The 6,817-nt window shown below is 39.3% G+C and overlaps 1 protein-coding gene and 1 pseudogene across 3 annotated transcripts in view; both read right to left on the bottom strand.

Moving 5' to 3' along the window:
• The window catches only part of JADE2 (jade family PHD finger 2), a 122,089-nt gene that overhangs the window by 78,129 nt on the left and 37,143 nt on the right, over nt 1-6,817 (bottom strand). The gene's annotated exons all lie outside the window — the stretch shown is intronic.
• Nucleotides 5,777-6,450, bottom strand: LOC112064830 (ADP-ribosylation factor-like protein 2-binding protein; annotated as a pseudogene).

The following is a 6,817-nucleotide window of genomic DNA, read 5'->3' as shown; positions in this document are numbered from 1 at the left end:
ATACCGCAAAAAAAAAAAAAAAAAAAAAAAAAAATTAGCTTGATATGGATTGTAGGCCTATATGTATGAGCCATATACAAAATTACACATATAAAGATACAAAAATGATACACAACTCAATTTTAAAATGGGCAAAAGAACTGAATTGAAGAAGACTTTACCAAAGAAGATATTTAGATAACAAACACATGAGAAGATGCTAAACATCATTTGTCATTAGGGAAATACTCATTAAAACTACATGCTAGAAGACTAGAATTTAAAAAGACTGTCCAAATTAAGTATTGGCAAGGATAGGATCATTGGTTGCCCTAGAACAGATGGGCCTCAGAGGTACAGGAGGAAACACTGGGGAATTATGGGTATGTTGTATGAACATAGCAGAGTTTAAACTCTCTTCAGTTGACAGACATTTAGGTTGTTGCCAGTTTGGCCTTGTGTCAGATGCAAAGATGTGCCACCCAGATCCCTCCTCAAGGAAGGATTTGCTGTCCAGTTGCCGGGAGTGTGATCAGTCATAGCTTCTTCAGGGTCCACCTGAGCTGCAGATAGTGCCTTGCCTCTTCCCAGAGCAGACTGCATGGTGTGACTGAACAAAGGAAGCATATAGAGGCTGGGCCATTTTTATCCGCTATAGGAGTATTCAGATGCAGAATATTTGCTCCAGATTTCCCTACCAAGATGGCCTAGACTTCACTGAACCTGCATCACAGTTTGACTTCTTCCGCTCAGTCCTGCTTCTCTCCCTTCCTTTCATAGATGCTGATCCCTCATATCCTCAATAAACTTCTGGCACGCCAAACTCCATCTCAGCATCTGTTTCCTGGGAACCTGACCTATGACAGGGCTATTACAACACAGCTTCTAAGATCATTCTTGTCCATGTTTCCTGTCCTATAAGCACTCTTTCTGTAGGATATTTGCCTAGGTGTGGAATTGCTGGGTCATTAGAGTATGTTATTTTCAGCTTAATTGAATAATGCTGAACTGTTTTCCAAAGTGGTTGCACAAGTTTGTGTAAATTTACATGGATGAATATTTCTGCTGATCCTTGGTATTGTGACTTTTAAATTTTATTCAATTTGATAAGTGTGTCATGGTATCTCATCATGATTTTAATCTGCATTTCCCTGATTATCAAAGAAATTGAGCACTGTTTTGTAACGTTATTGGCCTTTGAGTTTCTTATTTTTCAAAGTGCCTATCTTTTGTCCATTTTTCTTTTTCTTTCTGACAAGTTATTTGTAAATTATTACTTATTTATTTCTTTTAAAACCACTTTATTGAGGTATGACTGATATTTTAAAAAGCTGTACATATTTAATGTATACAACTGGATGAGTTTGAATTGCCCACTTTTCTATTAGGTTGTCTATTATTAATTCTAATGAGTTTTGTATATATTCTGGATAAAACCCTTTGTTAATCTTATCTGTTGTAGTTATCTTCTGCTATTCTGTAGCTTGCCTTTTAACTCCCTTAATGTCTTTGATGAATGGTAATTCTTCATTTTATTCATCTTTCTTTTGTAGTATTGCTTTTTGTGCTTTGTTTAAGAAAACTCTCCTTACCTAAGATTATGAAGATATTCTTCTACATTATTAATTTAAAACTTTACAGGTTTCCCTTTTATATTTAGGTCCATATGCCCCTGGAGTTGATTTTGGTGTATGGTGTGAGATAGGGGTCCAGTTTCATTCTTTTTTAAATTAATTAATTTATTTATTTATTTATTTATTATTTTTGGCTACATTGGGTCTCTGTTGCTGCGTGCGGGCTTTCTCTAGTTGTGGCGAGCAGGGGCTACTCTTAGTTGCAGTGCGCGGGCTTCTCATTGCAGTGGCTTCTCTTGCTGCGGAGGATGTCTAGGCACGCAGCTTCCGTAGTTGTTTCTTAGTTGCAGTGCGCGGGCTTCTCATTGCAGTGGCTTCTCTTGCTGCGGAGCATGGGGTCTGGGCGTGCGGGCTTCAGTAGTTGTGACACGTGGGCTCAGTAGCTGTTGCTCGAGAGCTCTAGAGCTCAGTCTCAGTAGTTCTGGCGCATGGGCTTACTTGCTCCTCGGCATGTGGGATGCTCCCAGATGAGGGCTCAGACCCGTGTCTCCTTCACTGGCAGGTGGATTCTTAACCCCTGCGCCACCAGGGAAGTCCCTCCAATTTCATTCTTTTTTGATATGGATATCAAATTGTTCCAGCCAACTCTATTGAGAATCTGTCTTTTTGCCACTGCTACACGTGCCATCTCTGTCACAAATCAAGCATCTGGATATGCAGGTCTGTTTGCATAACTTCCTCTCTATTCCATTGAATTGTCTATCCCCCAATCAATGCCATACTCTCTTAATTACTATAAATGTATAGTAATCTGGTACAGCAATTCATCTAGCCTTGTTCTTCCTCTAGAATGACTTAGCTATTCTTGGCCTTTTGCATGTCCATATAAATTTAAGAATCATCTTGTCACGTTCCACAAAAAAATACTGATGAGTTTTTGAGTTTTTATTAGAAATAAAATTGAATCTGTAGATCACTTTGGGAAGAACTGACGATATTTGTAATATTGAGTCTTCCAATCCATGAACACCATATCTTCACTTATTGAGATCTTTAATTTCTGTTCATAATGCTTTCATTTTTTCTGCATTGGAGATTTACTCAACTTTTATTAGGTTTATTCCTAGTGATTTGGCACTTTTAATTGATATTACAAATGCTATCCTTTTAAAATTTTCTCTTTATTGCTGCTATTAAGTACATTGATTTTTTTTAAAGTCCAGGACACTTGCTGAACTCTTAATAATTCTAATTATTGGTAGATTATTTTTTATTTCCTCTGTAAACTATCTTATCATCTATAAATAATGGTAGTTTTGTTTCTTCCTTTTCCAGTCTTTATTCCTTTTCTTTCTTCACTGTGCTGGCCATAAGCTCCAGTATAATGTTGAAAAAAAGTGGTAGTAATGGATATCTTTGTTTTGTTCCAATTCTCAAAGGGAAAACTTTCAATGTTTCACCACTAAGTATGATGCTTGCATTAGTTATTTTTCAAAAGAAGCTTTTAGAAAATTAAGGAATTTTCTTTCCAGTTCCAGTTTGGCAAAATTTTTTTTGAATTATTCATCCATTTGATTCAGTGGATGTTGAGTTTTATCAAATGCTTTTTCTGCATCTATTGAGATAACCATAAGATTTTTCTCCTTTAATCTGTAAACGTGATAAATTAATGTTTTTGAATATTAAACAAAACCTGCATTCATAGAATTAATTATAAGTTGATCATAAGATCCTATTTTTTTTTCCTTTGGTTTTTGCAAAACACCTCAAATTTTACTCACGGTACAAAAGTATTTAATAAGCACCACGTTGGTACAGAAAAACACACAGCCTATAGCTCATCCTTTAAAACCAGAACAGCCAAGTGAAAAGTCAGTAGAGATTCTTATTTTTACTTGAAATAAAAAATAAAAAACAAATATGGGGAGGGGGAAAGGTAAGCTGTGGCGAAGTGAGAGAGTGACATGGACATATATACACTACCAAATGTAAAATAGATAGCTAGTGGGAAGCAGCCGCATAGCACAGGGAGATCAGCTCAGTGCTTTGTGACCACCTAGAGGGGTGGGATAGGGAGGGAGGGAGGGAGTTGACAGTCAAGTGTTATAAAAATGAGAATATCTGATCATTTCACCTTTACATACCAAGGAACACAGGTCATACTGCTGGAAAACCTAAGTATCAAATCAATTAGCCATCTCTGGTCTAATCATACTTTCAGGGAGGGCAGTTGGCTATGCCAAGAACTCAGATGTGTCAGAACAGAGGCTGTGGGACAGGAAGATTCATTTAGAAAATGCAGGAGGACAGGAGCCCAAAAAATCTAGTACAGAGTTAACAGAGAGTACTATAATAGCTTATATGATACAACTACAAAAATATGATAGCATCACTCTGTTACATGCAATAATTATCTATGAAACACAGTACAAATAAACTAAGTTATATTTCTGGATAAGAGATTTTATTTTTTCAACAATTAAAGTGAGTTTAGTCTGCATTCTAAAGTTCATTAACTATAGATTCTAGAGCTAATAGCTAAGAAACAGAAAATAGCCAGAAAGAAAAATCAACAAAGATATTCCAATGCATAATTAATAAATAAGAATATTACAGAGCAAATCAAACTCAGTCTTGCCTCCAATTTCAAAAGCCTATATGACTTTTCACAAACTTCATTTATTATTTACTATTTATCATGCACTACAAGCAGAATAATCTTAGATATGTTTCCTGATTCTACCATGTCACCCTCCTTAAACTTGTCTATCTGGGCATATAAATATATTTCTATACTCTTCATGATTATTTTAAATATCTAGTACCACTCCTGAAAAATAGTAATTGCCTACTCAGTAACAGAAAAATAAAAGTACTGTGTAATATTAAAAAAAAAAAAATTAAGGTACACATTAGGAACTGAACCACTATAGTTTTTCTTTCTAGAGATGTGACATCCATGTTTTCTGGTCAGTAATGTTCTATCAAACACTGTACTAAACTAGTGTACTAAATCCAAGCAGACAGATGGCCAGGAAAGCTGTTTGCTATCTCCTACTGAGCTAGACCAGTGGAACACTGTCTTGGTAGGATTATTTTGACAGCAAGAAGGAAGTGCAGAGCCCCAACCCCAACAGAAAACCTAAGGAGCTGATTTACAAAGAAAGGGTCTTAAGCAAACCTGCACAAATACTAACATGCTCTAAGAAAAGGAGACCTTTTAGACCACTTCCAGCATATATTCATTGGTGCCCAGTAAAATAGGAACACCAACATAGAAAGCATTTTTGCTTTCATAGCATTAATAGCCAAAAAGCACAGAGCATATAATACTTTGATCTTGAAGTGGGTAATCATGGAAGTTCTAAGATTATATCCACTAGGTTAGCCTGAGTATTCATCTACAAAAATATTTTTCCAAAAACATGTAAACGGGCTTCCCTCGTGGCGCAGTGGTTAAGAATCCGCCTGCCAATGCAGGAGACACGGGTTCAAGCCCTGGTCCGGGAAGACCCCACATGCCGCGGAGCAACTAAGCCTGTGCGCCACACCTACTGAGCCTGTGCTCTAGAACCTGCGAGCCACAACTACTGAGCCCGTGCGCCACAACTACTGAGACTGTGTGCTTCAACTACTGAAGCCTGTGCGCCTAGAGCCTGTGCTCCGTAACAAGAGAAGCCACCGCAGTGAGAAGCACGCGCACAGCAACGAAGAGTAGCCCCCGCTTGCTGCAACTAGAGAAAGCCCGTGCACGGCAGTGAAGACCCAACGCAGCCAAAAATAAATAAATAAATAAATTTATTTTTTAAAAAACATGTAAACAAGCGTTATAGAAACAATGGAACTACATCAGGAGCAGCAGAAAGTGGTACAAGGACTGTACATGTAAGACTAGGAATTGATTTTCACATGTACCTTTTAGGTAAAGGAAATCTCTCTAAGTTGATTCCCACAGTCAAGATGAACTGTGATAGTAGGATTTTCAAAAATCTTGAGATGGTCAGCTAGCTTGAGTTAAACCCCAGATAAATATTCCCAGTCAAAACCCCATTGAGTCTGCAGGACTGAAACTCTGACACATATAAAAAGCTGTGAGTGCACAAAAAGTCTCGTGGGACATGCAAGGCCTGCTGGGCCAAGACAGTTGATGATGGTGGGTTCTTCCAACATGGACACACCAACATGTATGCTGGGGAAGTGCTCACCAGGTGGAATGTTGGACTTGGGCTTCATGCAGGAGCCATACTCAGAAGCTCCTGAGAGAGGTGTCTACTCGGGGAGGAGTACTAGGGTTACTGAAGACAAGAACGTGTCCCAGGAAAGTCAGCTAATTTTCTTCTGGCCCATCAATACTTAACATTAATGAAGAGTTGCAGAACAGAGTCACTCTTTCCAAGATGTATTCTTCTGACATCATTAGCCAAAGCCTCTCCCAGTCTATTGGGCTTGTGAGGTCTAGAAAGATCCCATTACCTGGAGGTGGGACCTAGGGCCACAGATTGTTCTGGGAAGCTGGCATAGAAGATGATTTGCACAATGAAGTCACCACTAAACTGCTGCTTAAGTCCAGTCTCTGGCCTTCTTTTTCTGCTCAATAGTCCAGAAACATTTCTTTAAAAGCCAGAAGATCCGTAAACGTGAGCAGGATGTCGAAAATATCACCGGCCACTTCATCTATGGTGCTGTAAAGTTGTAATGAAAGCCGCCATTTTCTTGTGTCTTCAAACTCCTGGTAGTACCTGTCCATGAAATTCCTCTGTAATAACTGGAACTCATCATCCATGATAATGTCCTCTAAATATCCAACCACAGCATCAAATTCTGCATCAGAGGTGGAAGAGATGGACAGCACGAAGCTCTCTTCCTCTAGGGCATGCATCACCGTGGCCGCATCCATCGCGCACGAGGGAGCGGGCCCGCTGGCTTGCTATCCCGCCCACGGCCCAGGCGCAGCCTCCTCTCTGCTCTGCAGAGCCCCAACCGGCATCCGGAAGGCCTCACTGCAGCTGCCGAGGCTGTGGCTGGCTTACGGCCCAGCCCAGTAGGGCCTGCGCACGACACCCTGGCCTCAGGCTCCCTGGCTGCAGCCAGCCGGGCCTCTAAGCCCTACCAGGCCTCACTAAGCTTGACGCTCCTAAATTTTTAAAATAATACTTTTCATATGATCCTAAATTTTGTTTAATAATACTTTGGTTAGCATTTTTTTTTTTTTTTTTTTTTTTGCGGTATGCGGGCCTCTCACTGCTGTGGCCTCTCCTGTTGTA

This window comes from Physeter macrocephalus, chromosome 8 (genome assembly GCF_002837175.3).
Source record: "Physeter macrocephalus isolate SW-GA chromosome 8, ASM283717v5, whole genome shotgun sequence".
In the NCBI taxonomy this organism is placed as follows: domain Eukaryota; kingdom Metazoa; phylum Chordata; class Mammalia; order Artiodactyla; family Physeteridae; genus Physeter; species Physeter macrocephalus.
This window is presented reverse-complemented; position numbering and strand designations above follow the sequence as displayed.